The following is a 16377-nucleotide window of genomic DNA, read 5'->3' as shown; positions in this document are numbered from 1 at the left end:
AGGGAAGCTCTTAACTCTTTTTATACTGTGATGAGGCTATTCATTTACATAGACCTGATAACAGAATTTAGCAGGCATGTGCAAAGGTGCAAAATTGTGCTACACCAGCCCTCTTCTTTTGACTAAATGCAAAACTAAGCCCCCCTCCAATACCCACTGTGGCTGTTCTCTCTTAACAGTTTATATCCAACCACCAGCCATTTTTCTGAATGTGTCAGTCCCATCTATCTCTGGTACTCTGTTCCTCATCCTAGTCAGGTTAAAGAGGTGCAGGAATTAAAGCTACAGTTTGCTCACACATGGTTTCCTTCACCTGGAGCCAGTTGGCACTGCAGTCTTCTGTACAAAGTCTAAAGTGCAGCTACTTCTAAATCCATTTGAAGAGTCCCAATTGTGTGGAGCTTCTCATGGACCCAGTACTGCATGGCCAGGGCTTGGCAAAGCAATGTACAAACTGTCTCTGTTCTGAGCAGATAGCAGAGGCTGGGTAGAATCTGAAAAGCACCATGGACACCGACACATGTCTGACACTCTGGCTGCCCCTTTGTGCATTGATTGCCACATCCACAGTCACTCCTTGTGCAGGTATGCAGTTTTCGGTTTGTGCCAAGTTTTTGTTTTGTTCTGTTTTCTACCATGCCTTTGTGGTGTGCGCACACAGAAATAATACGGGGAAAGGGAAGCCACAGAGACAAACTCTCGAATATATGACTTAGTTCAATGAGGGTAAGTGAACACCAGGGAGGATAAAGTTAATCCTCCAGTGCTGGAACATTTGCTTGAGCTTGCAGTCAATGCAAATCTATTCCATACTGTTCGTTTTCTGGTTATTTCCCCCACCCACCCCCAAGCCGGTTTGAGCTGTCAGAAATGATGACCACGTTTCTGGAGTTTGCTTTTCTTTCTTCAGGTTATATTAACTGCCTGAAATAACTTGTCCTTAGCAAAAATAAAATAAAATAAATGGGATCGTCTTAAACACACACACACACACACACACACACACACAAAACCAATGCCTCATCCATTAACAGGGCTCTTTCTCTTTTGTTCTTGGAACAGAAGTGTAACCTGGTTAGACTTGTTTTGTTTGTGCGGGAAGGTGTGAGTTGGCTGGCTGTATGCAAATGTTTGCAATCCCTGTGGGGTTTTTTAAAGTTTTATTTTAGACGATCCAATCAGAATAACAGGAAGTGACCTAAGGAATTCCACAATTGGCCAACTAAACATTCTAAAATATGTTTTAAAATTCATATCACAAGCATCTGCCTTCACTGCTGTGAGGTTTTTTGAAGTGATAGCCTGCCACCTATGTGTACCTAACATCTGGCATAACATCTGATCAGTCTTTTCCCTGCTGCAGCTAAAGGATTTCCCCAACAGAACCAGCAGCTAAATGAGGTAAGGGCTTTGAACGGCGTGCTGCTCAGCTCCTTTTAAACAAAAAACTCTGCCACTAGGGATAAAATCTAGAGGTGCACAAGTATGAACTAATCTCTGGCATAATGATGATGTTCCAACCCTTGCCTTGAAAAACGCAACTAAAATGTTTTGATCAAAGGATGTTGAAAAGCTCTCATTAAGAGATTTTGGCTACGCACGGGCAGCTCAAATACCATTAAAGTAAATGGGTTTAAAATATCCTAATGACGTGCTCAACCAGCAGGACAGTGGGCATTTTGTTTTTGTTTAAAGTTGTTCCACTAGTGCTGCTGCTGCTGCTACTACTACTGATATCTCCTGCCTTTAGTTACAATGATTATTGTGCTATTAGCCCTGATTTAGTAAGGTAAAGTAGGCTAATGTTCAGATAAAATGTAAACAATTCTATATGTTTTCAAGTATATGTTAATTTAGGACCGGGCACCCCAATTGTGGGCATGCCAGCTTCTGTATACTGAGTTGCTCGTAATTTCTCAAGGGTTTCAAATTATATTTGTGGGTTAGCATTGAAGTATGGACATTGTAATCAGGCCTGCTGAATATAACATTGTTGCTGATCATCCACAAATATATTGTTTGCCTGTCTGGTGAAGGAGATGTTGTAATGTTCTCACAAAACCACTGGTCTGCTTCAACTGGGCTTCTGGGTCCAGTTTCCAGATTGTTCCCTATCACCCATTTGCCATTATAACCAGGGCTACTAATAATTTCGTATCATGAAATTGTCTCCTGTGCTGTGTTGATCGACAACAAATTTACGCAAGGTTTCACAACGATCTTGGTCAGTTATTATTCATTTCTTAAGCCAAATTCCACTTCTTCAGTGGCAGGTCACCATGTTGAATCCATGCTCTTATAGTAATAGGTTAACATTATTTGGGTTTCTGAATATAAGAATAGCGTATAAACAAAGTTATGACCTTCAGAATTTTCATCTGGCTGTATTGGTGTGTTCCTTTCCATTGGCTTTCATTGACATTTAGTTTGAATAACCATGAATCAACCACGGTAGTGCTATTTAAAATATTATTTTCTACTTGCAATTCTGTAATGGCAAACTGCACAAATTGAGGTACATATTATGTATGCTGAATAGGCACTTTAACTTGTTCAGTAACTCCTCAGTCATATACGTGCAGTTTTTAAAAAATGCTTGATTAATCTAGAATATATTGTTTGGTGTACCAAAGAGAAAACCTGAGTACATAAAATTAAGATATAACTAGCTGGCCAATATTTTAACCTAACCCCTTCTTTCTATTAACCACAATGGTGCTGGTGGTTAAAAAGTGTTTTATGTCAAGTGGTATAATGAAAGACATGCAGGCTTCTTGTTATAGAAATAAATAAATGCAGAAGAGTAAAATAGCTTCAGCTGTGATAGGCTTTTCTTTGGAGGGGGATAACACAAAATGATAAGGTGTGCAGATATAAAGTGGAAAACAAAGATTAAAACTGAAGTAGTTAGTCACTCTTTTTTATCCGGTAGAAGATGTTCTATTTCCCATTCTCTTTTTGTTCTTCTTTTGACCAGCAGCAAATGCAAATTTGGCTGTGATTGTGTGAAGTAAGTCTTATTTAATATAGTGAAGTTAATTACTGAGTTAATTAATAGGATGGTGGAGTAAACATAAATAAGGTTGTAATCCTAAACATGCTTACAAAGGCTTAAGCTTCACTGAACACAGTTTTACTTCCAAATAAACATGCATGGATTTGCACTGTAAGGCACTGTTTACAAGCCAAACTACAGGCTTCTTTCTTTCTTTCTTTCTTTCTTTCTTTCTTTCTTTCTTTCTTTCTTTCTTTCTTTCTTTCTTTCTTTCTTTCTTTTGCTATCCTTCTTCCAATCTCAGGGTAGCGTAACTGGTTTCCCCATTTTATTTTCACTTGGATAAACAGTCATTTAAAAAAAAGAAAGAAAAAACTGTTTTCACTGAAAATGGTCAATTAGTTTAGAATTTCAACATAACTGCACAAAACCAATAACCTTCTTTATGATAAAGTTGACACATTTGTTAAGTAGTATTGCACAGACACACAGTTACTTCCCGCAAAGTCTTAAATTGATCACAAAGGAAGACTCATGGAGTACTGTGAAGAAAAAAAGCAAAGAAAGGGGTTACAAGGAAATAGGAGATCATGTTATGTATGAAAAATTGCTGTGACATATGGTCTATTAATCCTGGAAAACACAATTCCCCAATATGCCCAATGATCATGCACCATCAGAGGAAATAAGCATAACATACCCTCCAATGTTCCTCAGAAAATAGGGACATTCTACTACAAAATATAATCATCATAACACTGTGGACTTTTCTAATAGTATTTGTTTAAAAGTCAGATTGTGAACAACTAGAGACAGGAGTCTAGGGAGACATCTATGAAATCTAACCTGTCACCAGCAAGGAGAAATATATTTCAATCAGCTGGTTGTTATGGTATTCACCCCACTCACTCCCGGCAACCAGAATTGCTGGAGAAAGGGGCTTATATGGGGTGGTAAAGGCCCACATGATTTGCCCTGCCTGCAAAATTGCAATTTTCGCTCAAGCACTGCGAATTCACACCATGGAGAAGCCATTCCCAAGCCACTGGGGGTGTTTGTGTGTGCAGAGGTTGTCAAGTGAGGGTATCCAGAGAGGTCTTCTTGGCAACTGCTCCCCAGCTTTGGAATTTACTTTTTCCTCAGGTTCATCAAAACCTGGAATGAATGCCACAAATTAGCAAGCTTTTAGTCGCCTCTGATATGTTTGGCACTATGTTATTGTAATTCTCCTCCATTTCCCAAGTATTACAGGTAGGGAGGCTAAGTTATGTTGAGATAGCGACACCTGAGACCACTCAGTCATCTTCATAGCTGAGCAAGAACGTGAGTTTGGCCTTTCCATATCCAGATGCAACATTAGGCCTTGTGAACTCAACTTGTCTGTTTTTGAGGAGAGGGTGAATTAAAAGGGCTTTAGGCTGCAACCTATAAAGTAAATCCAAGTGATCTCAGGGGAATTTTTTGGTATGCACTCTTAGGATTGCTCTTGCATACAGCCAGGATCTTAAGACCTTTGGAAACAAATGTGACATAATTGTACAAAGCTAGGTTTTAATGCAGCATGGGTAGAGGCCATTGAGGACTAAGCTGCCTAAGCCACGAAGCATGGGACATTTTTTAAGGATCAATTTTCATGAGGGAAAGGAGGTGAATTCGAAAGGGCACTATTATGTCTTGCAAAGAGGCACTTTTAACATACATTTTAAAAACACACACGTATTTCAATAATGAAATGTTGTGATGCATGTATTATAATACCCAATGATCAGAACTGGGGTTTTTTTTTCTAGAAAAAGAGGTGCTGGAACTCACCTCTTGTTCTCTTATAATGGCAATGGCATCCACCTGAGGTGCCGGAACTGAGTTCCAGTGAGTTCCAGCTGGGAAAAAAGCCCCGCAAATGATGATATTGCAGGAAACTTAGCACTACTCTAAAATGTGTACAATTCTGAAATAATTTTTATCACAAAAAATAATGCTGGCATAAATCTTGAATATAGCTTATTTTCTGACCTATTTTCTGGGGTCTGTAAATTTATCAGCAGAAATGGCTCCCACTCTTTCTGGGGGCCATATATCTGCTTGCTTCTGCTTGTTTTCTCTCCTGCATTCAGCTGACTACTCTGTTGACCTCTGCAAACGTGTGTGTGTGTGTGTGTGCGCGCGCGCACCAGCGGACAGGAGACAGAATTTGTAAAGTAGTCATAGCAATGAATTTGAAACATAACTATTTTAAGACTTCACACGTGGTGCCGAAACACGTATATAAGCTGTCCCATGACTATTTTTGGAGATGTGGTGCAGATTACTTGTACAGGATATAGAGGATATAGGAAAAAAACCAAGGTTGTTGGAGGCAAATTTTGGGCTACATTACTGGATATGAAATACTGAGAAAACCAATAAATATTATTTTGAATTGTTTTGAAGGATATGTGGATGATGTGCGAATGGCCACCAACCCCCTGACTGTGGAGGGGTGGTGAAACTATCTGCTCCTCCTGCTCCTCAACATTATAAAGTTTTGTTGGATACAGCAATAACACAGTATGTCTGAGCAAAAGATAATGTGATTGAGAACAAATTGGTTGAGAAATTAGCATTTTTCATCTCTTTTTGGTGGTGATGTTAAACCATATTCTTTGCTTTCCTTGGTTTGAAGGTGCATTGTATTAATTAATTGGAAAATTACCATTTATTGTAATGGTTAAAAAAAAAATCTTTCTCTTTTTTAAAAAGAAAATGTCATCATGAACTAAGGAACTCTGAGATGTGTTGTGCTTAAGATACCATATCGGGAAGGAACACTACTTTTTGTCTTTCAAACAATAACACCTAGAGTTTCAATAAAGAAATATTGCCATTTGATATAAAGTCCCTGAAGTACTAAAGAGCAGCTGCGTCAGGGAAAACTCTTGGAAAGCTGAATTTCATTTCATTTCATTTTTTTTAAAAAAGGCTTTTAACTTATATTGTAGAAAAGTATTTCAAGAAATGGTTAAAAGTTAAAAGTTGACAGCTAAAAAATTAGCTAGGCCGTTTTTCAAAAAGAAATGTTTAAACTAGGGAATTAATTAGATAATTTCCATGAGTGCTTTCATTTGTGATGTCTTGTGAACATATGTGATCTGATGGACATACAAAAACATGTCTAGGTGAGTTTCCCTATTAATTCCAATTGACTGGTCAGCTCAATGTTATTTTTTCTTTGCAAACATTTAGCTGCCTTCTCTAAATGAACAAGGAAAGCCACAAAGGTCCCTAGATCAAGGCACACATAAATAAAGGTTATTGTAAGGTTAATTGTATTTCTAGTTCTCAGAAAGCATATATAACTCCAAGTAGTTGTGTTATTTGGTCAGCTTTTAAAGGCACAAAGTAAACATCATTAAGCAAATTAGATACATAGAAGTTGACATCATACAGTAAATGTCAACAGTGATAATAACAGCTTCATTGCTGAAGATAATACTTTTAAAAGTATAGTTCATTCCCTGCATATATGGATATAACCTAATTTAGATCTCTGTTGTATGGACTTCAATCGTGTCTGGATATATTTGCTTGATTGCATCAATATTTCAAAAAATGTCAGTTGTACCCTTATTTTAGCTTGTGAAATGCCAAATACCCCATTCCAAATTAAAGGCCACACATTTCATTCCCTATGCAAATCTGTCTCATTTGACTGCAGCTATGAAATGGGCTCAGTCCGCATCCTCAAAGCATTAGTACAAATACTTATTTGAGTCTGGGTGGGGTTAGAATTTTTCCTCTTTGATATCCTGCAGGCAAGAGGGTGGCATCTGAAGGACCACAATAATGTTCTCAAGTGGAAGAGTACCATCTGTTAATGTTTCAGCCATGGGAAACATATAATTGCAAGGTGCCTTCAAAGATGGGCAAAGGAAAAATAATTTGACAGCCTCTTCTAGACTGGATAGTTGTGAGCTGATGTGTCTTCTAGGGCATGTTGTGTGAGTAGAAGAAATGCAATTAAAGCTGCAATCCTATGCAAAGTTGGTAACCTATTGATTTCAGTGAACTCAAGTACAGACAGACTAGGGCCCACCTAAGGCATTTTGGCACATCAAGTGGACTCCAAAATGACATCCCCTTTCCTGAAAGTGAAGAAGGGGTCAAGGAATACCTACAACAGGAACAAGTGGGGAAGAAAGATTGATAACTGGATCTGCTGCCCTGGTGGACCCTTCTGCCTGAGGCGGTTGCCTTGCTTTTGTCTCATGGGTGGGCCGGTCCTGAATAAAGATCTACATCAGAATCTGCTCATCTGTGGACGCTGTCTCCTGAAGCATTTGCTTCAACTTCAATATATATAGTGGGATACCGACTTCACATATACAGTGGTACCTCGGGTTAAGTACTTAATTCGTTCCGGAGGTCTGTATTTAACTTGAAACTGTTCTTAACCTGAAGTACCACTTTAGCTAATGGGGCCTCCTGCTGCTACCGCGCCGTCAGAGCACAATGTCTGTTCTCATCCTGAAGCAAAGTTCTTAATCTGAAGCAATATTTCTGGGTTAGTGGAGTCTGTAACCTGAAGTGTATGTAACCCGAGGTACCACTGTACACAGTTATGGTGATGGCTGCTGCTGAAACACCTCCGATCTGCTCTTTGGGGGTAAGATCTAGCAAAGCTTCCCTGTTCTCTTTTCTTCTGGAGTGTTGGAAGACTATCTGCAGCTGACTGTGAAGCCATGCAGGGGGGGATAAGGGTAACCAGAAATCCCTTTGCACATATTGATTTCCATTGTGTAAGCAGGTGGACATCATTGGATGTCATCCATATAGTCTCCATCCTAAGCACTACATGGAGCTGTCTAGGGCTTCACTTGAAACTTTGTCTTGACCTTTATGCATACTGCTGAGGACATTGCTCAAAACAAGTGCCTCATTCTGAAATCCTGAGCAAAGTGGTGGTGTGGTGATGTTCCATATAGCATTATTATTATTATTATTATTATTATTATTATTATTATTATTATTACTCACCCATCTAACTAGGTTGCCCTAGCCACTATGGGTGGCTTCCAACAAATTAAAATAGAAAGAAGTTAGTAAGAATTAAGGAAATCCTAATGAAAATATTCAACTTTTGTTACTTGAGCAAGGTTCTAGCTAGTACTTTATCTGTACTGTAGTAATAAAAAAGATTAGAGCAAAGGAGTTTTATTAGCAAAAATCAATTTTAACATCATGATTCCTGAATCATGAAGCCAGAAGGCACCCTCAGCTTCTACTACAGCTGCAGCACATGGAAATTCAAAATTACACAGGAAAAGGAAAGATGATGCACTCTCCAGAGGCTTTCTTCCTACAGACCAGCATGAATACTAGCAACTAACATTTTGGTCCTGTTCTGAATAGGAAAAGATTGAATAAAATGCATACCTTTCATTCCCTGAGATGTGGGGCAGTAGATGCTATCTGAGTCACAATGACTTGGGGAAATAAAGGAGAAAAGCCACAATACTTGCTGGTAACTGAATTAACCTGGTTTCTCAGCAGGTAGAGGAAAAGATGGGGGTGGGGAATGAAAATATGGTAGTCTCTGCTTGGGAAAATTTCTTCTCCAGAAGAGAACAAATCTTGTCACAACAGTCCTACATGCTCAGGTTCCTAGTTTTGTGTCCTTTGTTTTCTTATGTTCTTAGCCAAAGATCCAGCCAGGAAATATTAATATGATGATTCTTAAAGTGATTCAGCTATATGTAAAACCTTTTTGTTGTTAGATGCAACCCTGAATTTGCATGAGTCCTAAATCAGCTTTGATATAAAACTGAGTTTGGGCAAGTGACTAATTTATAATATGGTATAATTGCTCTCTCATGTCATCTAAAGACCGTGTAAAAATCAGCCAAGATGTTGTGGTTAGAAAATCCTATGTACCCAACATAATTGTCTCTTTTTTATAATGTAATGGGTTTGACCAAAACATACAATTATTATTACACAACTGCATATAAATGATTCAGAATTCTGTTGGTTCATCTTTGTGGTGTAACTTCAGAAAACTTTGAGAAATACAAGCATCTGACTGTATGGAGACAGGAAACATTAGCACAATCTCCCTAGCATTTGAATGCAAAGTTCAGATGTTTGAACCTTTCTTCACAGGAATGAACCTTTGTAATATTGATAATATTTAGTATTATTTGGCATAGCTATAGTGAAAACATCCCTCAAAGTATTTATGAAGGGGCAGGGTCTTTCTAAGTGTGGCAATAGTGTTCTGACGTTCGCTCCCCCAATAATCTAGGGTGACGGTTTTTCAATTAATTTGAAACACATCCTTTGGGTGAATTGTAAATATATTTTCATTTTGCTACAAGCATATACTCTACTGACACATACACACTCTCAATTATTTTATATGTATCTATGTATCTTTTATTGCTTGTAAGTCAGCTTGAGGGCCAGTTTGACCCAAATCAAATTGATGAGGCATAATTTCTGAGATAAACCAATAAATAATTTGAGTATTTAAAAGTAAGCATAGTAGTTGGAGAGTGCAATTGCACTGTGGATTTTAGAGTTGTCTGATGTTCTTTGATGATATCCTTAGCATCTATTAGCAATCCCTAGTTTTCAGAACTAGGTTTCCTAAAATTCTGTACACCAGGTAAAATAGATACATCAGTTTATTAGATTGTGTAGTGGGGAATGCAGGGGGCTTTCAGTCCAGTGGCCTCATCCAGCCCCCTCTTGCATATAAGGAATCTTGATGCAATGGTGCAAGATGGAATTTGTTTTATGCAAAACTACTTCTGTTCACCAGTAACCTGAAACAGCATAGTAACACGGAAAACTCTGTTCAGCTATGAAGCCCTCTGGGTGGCCTCAGACAAATCACTAAGGCTACAATCCAGTACATATTCAGTGGGGCTTAAGCAATCCAACACTGAAAGAGGACAACCACTGTCTTTCTACTTAATTTATCTTACAGGGTTACTGTTAAATACTGCTCTGAACTCTATTTGGGAAGCACAAAATATAAATATAACAAATATATATATCCCAGTAGTTGGGAGACATTGTTCCATTAACCATTCACTGGAATGCAAAAATTCACTACCAGTCTTAAGTAGTTTCCTGCCAACAGTATAACCATCTTTTAATTATTTTTTGGCTGGCTTTTGTTATAATTTACTATCCCGCTTGGCCAAGAGAATCTTGCCAATACAGTGGTACCTCTGGTTATGTACTTAATTCGTTCCGGAGGTCTGTTCTTAACCTGAAACTGTTCTTAACCTGAAGCACCACTTTAGCTAATGGGGCCTCCCGCTGCTGCCGCACAATTTCTGTTCTCATGCTGAAGCAAAGTTCTTAACCTGAGGTACTATTTCTGGGTTAGCGTCTGAAGTGTCTGTAACATGAAGTGTCTGTAACATGAAGTGTCTGTAACCCGAAGTACCACTGTAGTGCAAAGATGTGGCTCATGCCTTTGGGGCATTTAACACATGCAGTATGAATGCTCAAACCCTACGTCTACAGAAGCATATGCTAGAGACCGAGCTTGCCACCCTAGAAGAATTTGTTCTATGTACTGAAAAGCTCCAGTATCATGTGCATAGAGTACATTTTGACAATCAGGCACCTGCTGAAGCCCAGACAGGAGCCCAGACAGAAGCGCTGCTTTCTTCACTTCCACTTTGTACATGCGGTCGGTTATCTCCGACATAAACACACTTACAGTAAGAATCTGGGATATGATGTCTAGATCAGTTGCTGGCGTTTCCTGGCCTGTTTTTTTCTTTCTTTTTTGCTGCTTTGCCAGCTTGGGATTTGAATGTACGTAGAGTTGCCAGTAGCACTAGTACCTTAGTATTTGGAAAGACAGGTGTTGGTGCTCATAGGGAGGAGGAAAGAATGACTGACTCCATGCTTGCCATCTGGCGGTGGCTGTTTCCTCCTGGCTTGCCCCACCCTTTGGCCCTAGGAACGTTCCTGAGAGAGCTGGTGTTTTTCTCTGGCCTGTTGTGTCTAGGTATAAATATTCTTTTTTTTTTTTGCTGGAGTTGGCGGGGCTTGCTTTGGATCTACTTGGGACATGAAGCTCACTGTTGTCACTTGTCCTGTTGGTAAGCTTTAGGCTCACTTTTGTTGCATTTTAAATGAACTGCTAATTACTGAGTTGTTTTGTGTTATGCTGCAGTGATAATACAACTTCTGCCGTGCGTTATAATCATGTGCAATTATTGTAGACTGCTTATTTCCAGTAAATCGTTTCCCCCAGTAAATCACTTTGAGCACAAATGTATTTGTGGAAAATGCAGGTATGTAGCTATGAATAATTGGCTACAGACTTTGCCCTGGAAGCCAATTGTCCCGGCTGTGGTTACGTAATGTCAAGAGAAAACACGGGGTGGAATTTAACATAGAACCAAGGAGATCATTCTATCAGTGCAAGCATTTCTGCTTGCTCTATGGAACAAACTCTCCTCTAACCCTCCAAGGCACTTTTCTAGGGGGGTCCTCCCAACCCTCCAAAATGGGTTTGGAGGGGCACACAGGGGCAGAAGACAGGGAGAATCAACATTGCATTAGCAAGAGTTCTTGTGCTGGCTTCCACTAACAGCAGAATCCAGTCCACTCTCCATTTTCTTCTTTATTCATATGTTCTAGGGAGCCTTCTCAGCCCAGCAGACCAAATCCAGAGCTCCCCAGCAGGTGATTTTTACAGGTGGATGGCGCTTCCCACCTGTCAATTACCTGACAGCAGATGGTGGGTGGGCATGGCTTGGGGGAAATGGCCCCCTACTGCTGTTCTAGGTGTGTGTGGAAAATGGAGCTGGAGGGGACTCTTTGACAATCTGCTGCCTCATCACCTGGAGCTTGTTCTGATTCTAGCTTCCTGACCACATGATTACAAACACACATGAGTAAATGTAGGATTTACCTTCCGATTTGGGGATGCATTTGGTTGTGGAGAATATAAAGTTTGTGTGTGCGTGTGCGCGCACAGTTTTTGAGTATATTTAATTTAGCATTTTTTCAATGCAGTCTGCTCCTCTAAATGGTTTATTCTAACTTCAGACTTGTTCATCAGACTTGGCCCCTTCCCACCAACAACTCTCTGTTGAATGACTGGGAATATTGACTGAAATATCAACAGCAAGGAATGCTTATATACAGAATAAACAAACTGAAGCCATGTCACCCTGGCATCTTTGTCAATGGGTGGAAAAGACCTGCAGATGGGCAGCTAGCAGCCAATCTGTGCTTCATCTCATGTTCCTGTGACTTTTTAAAATCTGTGGTATGTAATTGCAAATCTATGCTCTTTGGGGTTTCATTTGGCAATTTAGTTACATATCCTTTACCACGCTACAATGGGTCTCACCTTTCTCCTCTTCTCTGATGGATTAATTCAGCCTTACCTACCTCACAGGATTATTGTGAAGATAAAATGGGGTGGAGAGGAAATGTGTGCACGACCTTGAACTCCTTGAAGGGAAGGTGGGGTATAAATGCAAAAATAAATGCAAAAATAATACTAATAATAAATGCAAAGACAACTAGAGCAATCGTATCTTTGCATTTATTATTAGTATTATTTTTGCATTACCCACAATTTTGGGTAAGGCATAAGTGATAGTTCCAACCATTGACCTCAACATGAAACAATTTTAGTTCCATGTTTTACATTGCTTTGTTTTTCAGTACTTGCTGTTAGCTACATAGAGATCCATAGAAAAACCTTTTGATGGCTGGCTGGTTGGACTGTTTTCTTTTCCTTAGCCATGATTTGCATATACCTATTGTACCATGATCCTGAATTACAGAGAGCTTGAGAAGTCATTTGTTCCACAATGACTTCCCCTTTCATCACTTCCCTTTAATGCATTTCATAAAATCATAGAATCATAGAGTTGGAAGAGACCACAAGGGCCATCGAGTCCAATTGTCATTTAAGGGTAGTAGAGCAAAGGATATGGAGTAAATGAGGGGAAAGCTTGCTCACACTTCCTTCACAATTTGCACACTTGCTTATAGCTGGGCATTTGCTGTGTGCTGCTTGGGTTCTGGTTAATGGAAAAGAAGAATGTCACATCTCATCTTGGGAGACTGCTCCTCCTCCAATTGGACTCTGCATCTTGGAAACCATGGGATATTCACACCTGAAAGTAGAAAGCCATATACTTAGGAAAACTCTGTGGAAAAGTGCTCTCATCAAACCAGCTCAGGTTGCTGAGGCCTTTTTTTGCTTTTATTTTTCAAATAGCCCAGCAAATCAAAGCGTGGTGTGAGCTGTTATCAGGGCTAGGCAGCAGGTGCAAAAAATAATATAGTATAATAAATAACCATGCTGCCAAAAGGTAGGGTTAATACCCTTTGGAAGGCACTGAGAAGATAACAGAGAGCCATGCCAACAACTGAATTAACGTCTCTGTTTACGGTGAATTTTACCTTGACAACCCGTTTCCAGTCTTTTGACATATAAATGCTCCATTGTATTGAATCTAGTCTAATTTAAAGCAAGAACTGTGAGAGCTATTTTCTGCAGCAGTGTTGGAGGAGAAGCATTGGGAGGGGGTGGGGAGAGGCTTCTTCCTTGAGCTGATGAGCATAAATACCTTTTCCTTTCGCTGTTGTTGTGAGCACCACTGGTTTGACACATGTGCGGTTGGAGCCTGAGGAACTTTATTTGTGTGCCTGCTCCATGAGAGGTCAGGAGGGTGGCAACACGAGAATGGACCTTTTCTGCGGTGGCTCCCCGTTTGTGAAATGCTCTCCCCAGGGAGATTTCCCTCAGGCCAGGCGAAAACATTTCCTTTTAACCAGGTCTTTGGCTTCAGCTGATTAACTTTCTATGCCCTTTAAATGTGTTTTTGGGAGGATGTATTATTGGTTTTGGGACACGGGTGGCACTGTGGTCTAAACCACTGAGCCTCTTGGGCTTGCTGATCAGAAGGTTGGTGGTTCAAATCCCCACGATGGGGTGAGCTCCCATTGCTCTGTCCCAGCTCCTGCCAACCTAGCAGTTCAAAAGCACGCCAAAAAGTGTGAGTAGATAAATAGGTACTGCTCTGGTGGGAAGGTAAACGGTGTTTCCGTGAGCTACTCTAGTTTCAGTGTCCTGTTGCGCCAGAAGCGGCTTAGTCATGCTGGCCACATGATCCGGAAAAACTGCGGACAAATGTCGGCTCCCTCGGCCTGTAAAGCGAGATGAGCGCCACAACCCCAGAGTCGTCTGAGACTGGATTTAACTGTCAGGGGTCCTTTACCTTTATTACTGGTTTTGTTTTGTTTTTATTATGTATTTTGTATTCTCACTTTGTGTTTTTATGTTGTTGTGAAGCACATTGTAATCTTTGGATGAAGGACAGTATACAAATTTAATAAATAACAAAAAAACTTTATTCACACTTTAATCCCATTGAAATCAGTGGGACAAGCTGGCCGGAACTAACTTAAGTCCCATTGTTTTCAATAGAACTCAGGCTTGGCCAATGTCTTTTGGGTCACCCAATCTATCATTTTAAGGTTTTGTTTCTTCAGGGTGGCATTCTGCTTACCACTCGGACAAGTGCATGTGCAAAGGGACTAACTGCAGTCATTTTTAACAGCACATTTCTTGAAGCTGCTGGTTTGATTTCTACTTACCGTATATGGGATCTGGAGATGTATTAAGAAAGATAGTGATGGCTGACGCCTTTATGCATGCACTGACTTGACACTGCCCGAAACTGCACATGTCAAGCTGCCCTCAATTTCTTTTTATATGTTGTGTTGGAACCGCAGCAGCAAAATCTTATATTGCTTTCTTGATCTTAAATAACATTTATAGAAAATGAGCAAACATCTAGCCAGCACACTCTTTAAGTCAACACCTCCTAGAATAAGGCATTGTATTGAAGTCTGCTTCTGGAATGCCAGACTATTTGCTTAATAAAAGGAGCATGCTGCATTTGCAAGCACAAGAGCATAACAAGAGCCCTGCTGCATCCAACTGGACTTCTGTGCCCAAATGTAGGGAACGAGTGCACCAGCACTGTCCCACAATCGCTTCCCTGCCTCTGATCCTGCATATAGCCATCACAATTAGTACACTTCGGGTCGTATCCGGTGTAGAGGTGGGGGAGAAACTGGATTCAGTTCCCATCTAAATGCGAACTTGCCAAATTTGCACTTTGTGAAACCACATGCAAACTGAAACGCAATCCTTCAAACTTTGCCATTGTCCCCATTTTTCACTGCAATTCAAAAAATGCATATGCTAGTTTAAAGTGTACATATAAATGTATACGGCAGTGAAAATAAAATTCAAAAATTGCATTAAAAATTGTGTATGGGAGAAATTTGCACTAAAATGCTGATTTTCCAAAAAATATGGCAAACCGATGTGTTGAATACCGAACTTAAGACTGGGAAACAGAAAGAAACCAAAATGGACATCTTCACCCATCCCATATCTCGTGGTGAATTTGTGCTTGTGGAAATGCTTAAGGCAAGGCACCCTATATTTGCCAAATGCACTGTTCTGTGCCATATTCCTTGCTGTTCCAGTGGGTTCTCCAACTCACAGGAGAAGCTCTTGGGGACAGGACACACAGAAGCTGCCATTAGGTAGGAGAGATCAATCAAAACCAGATGCCCTTTCTTTGCTCAGGAAAACCACCATTGAATACAATCTATCATAAGGTTGTATGGTTTTGTCTAATCTCCTTTTAAAGTCAACCAAGCTGGTGGCCATTACTACAATTTGTGGCAGCAAATTTCATAATTCAACTAGGCATTGCATGAAGTAATTCCTTTTGTCGGTCCTTAAGTTTTTCTCATTAAGTTTTGTTGGTTAATGCTGGGTGCTAATAATATGAAAGAAGTGTGCATAATGTTATGCACCTTTATCATGTCCCGTCTTGCCCCCCCGCCCCATGAGCCGAAAAGCTTCAAATGTTGTAAACTTTCCTCCAGCCCTTGATCATTTGGGTTGCCCTTTTAAGCTATGAAGCTAGACAGTGCTCTCCTTCATCATGAGAATGCTTTCCAGAATATATAAAACTAGCATGAACATTCGTAACAAAGACAAAGAAGATATTCATTCTACCCAAATGCCAATATGTATAAATATTTACATGACTAGCAGCCGCTATTTGAACTGGAATGAAACCTTCCACTCCCACTACTGGGATTTTTCCCCCAATGTGAGAGGGAAATCTGGATTTGGACCAAAAGTGTGACAAAAGATGGAAGCCCCCCACTAATGGTTTTTCAGCACACATGCACCTTTTTTACTTTTAAAAATCATTCATGCAATTGCACAGTGTCTAATTTGGCCCTAAGATTTTTCTGAGTATTGTTATCTGATCTTACCATGCTCATTTGAGTAGGTGACTTGCACAAGCAGGAATCTGTGT

General features: G+C 39.9%; 1 protein-coding gene across 1 annotated transcript in view; it reads left to right on the top strand.

The window, feature by feature from the left end:
* Positions 1 to 1245: 1245 nt before the first annotated feature.
* Positions 1246 to 16377, top strand: part of EHF (ETS homologous factor) — a 58559-nt gene continuing 43427 nt past the window's right edge. Inside the window, exon 1 of the mRNA XM_081166330.1 lies at positions 1246 to 1401. The gene's annotated coding sequence lies outside the window, so the exon portion shown is untranslated. The remainder of the gene's footprint in view (positions 1402 to 16377) is intronic.

Source organism: Podarcis bocagei (genome assembly GCF_964188305.1).
Source record: "Podarcis bocagei genome assembly, chromosome: 1".
Classification (NCBI taxonomy): domain Eukaryota; kingdom Metazoa; phylum Chordata; class Lepidosauria; order Squamata; family Lacertidae; genus Podarcis; species Podarcis bocagei.
This window is presented reverse-complemented; position numbering and strand designations above follow the sequence as displayed.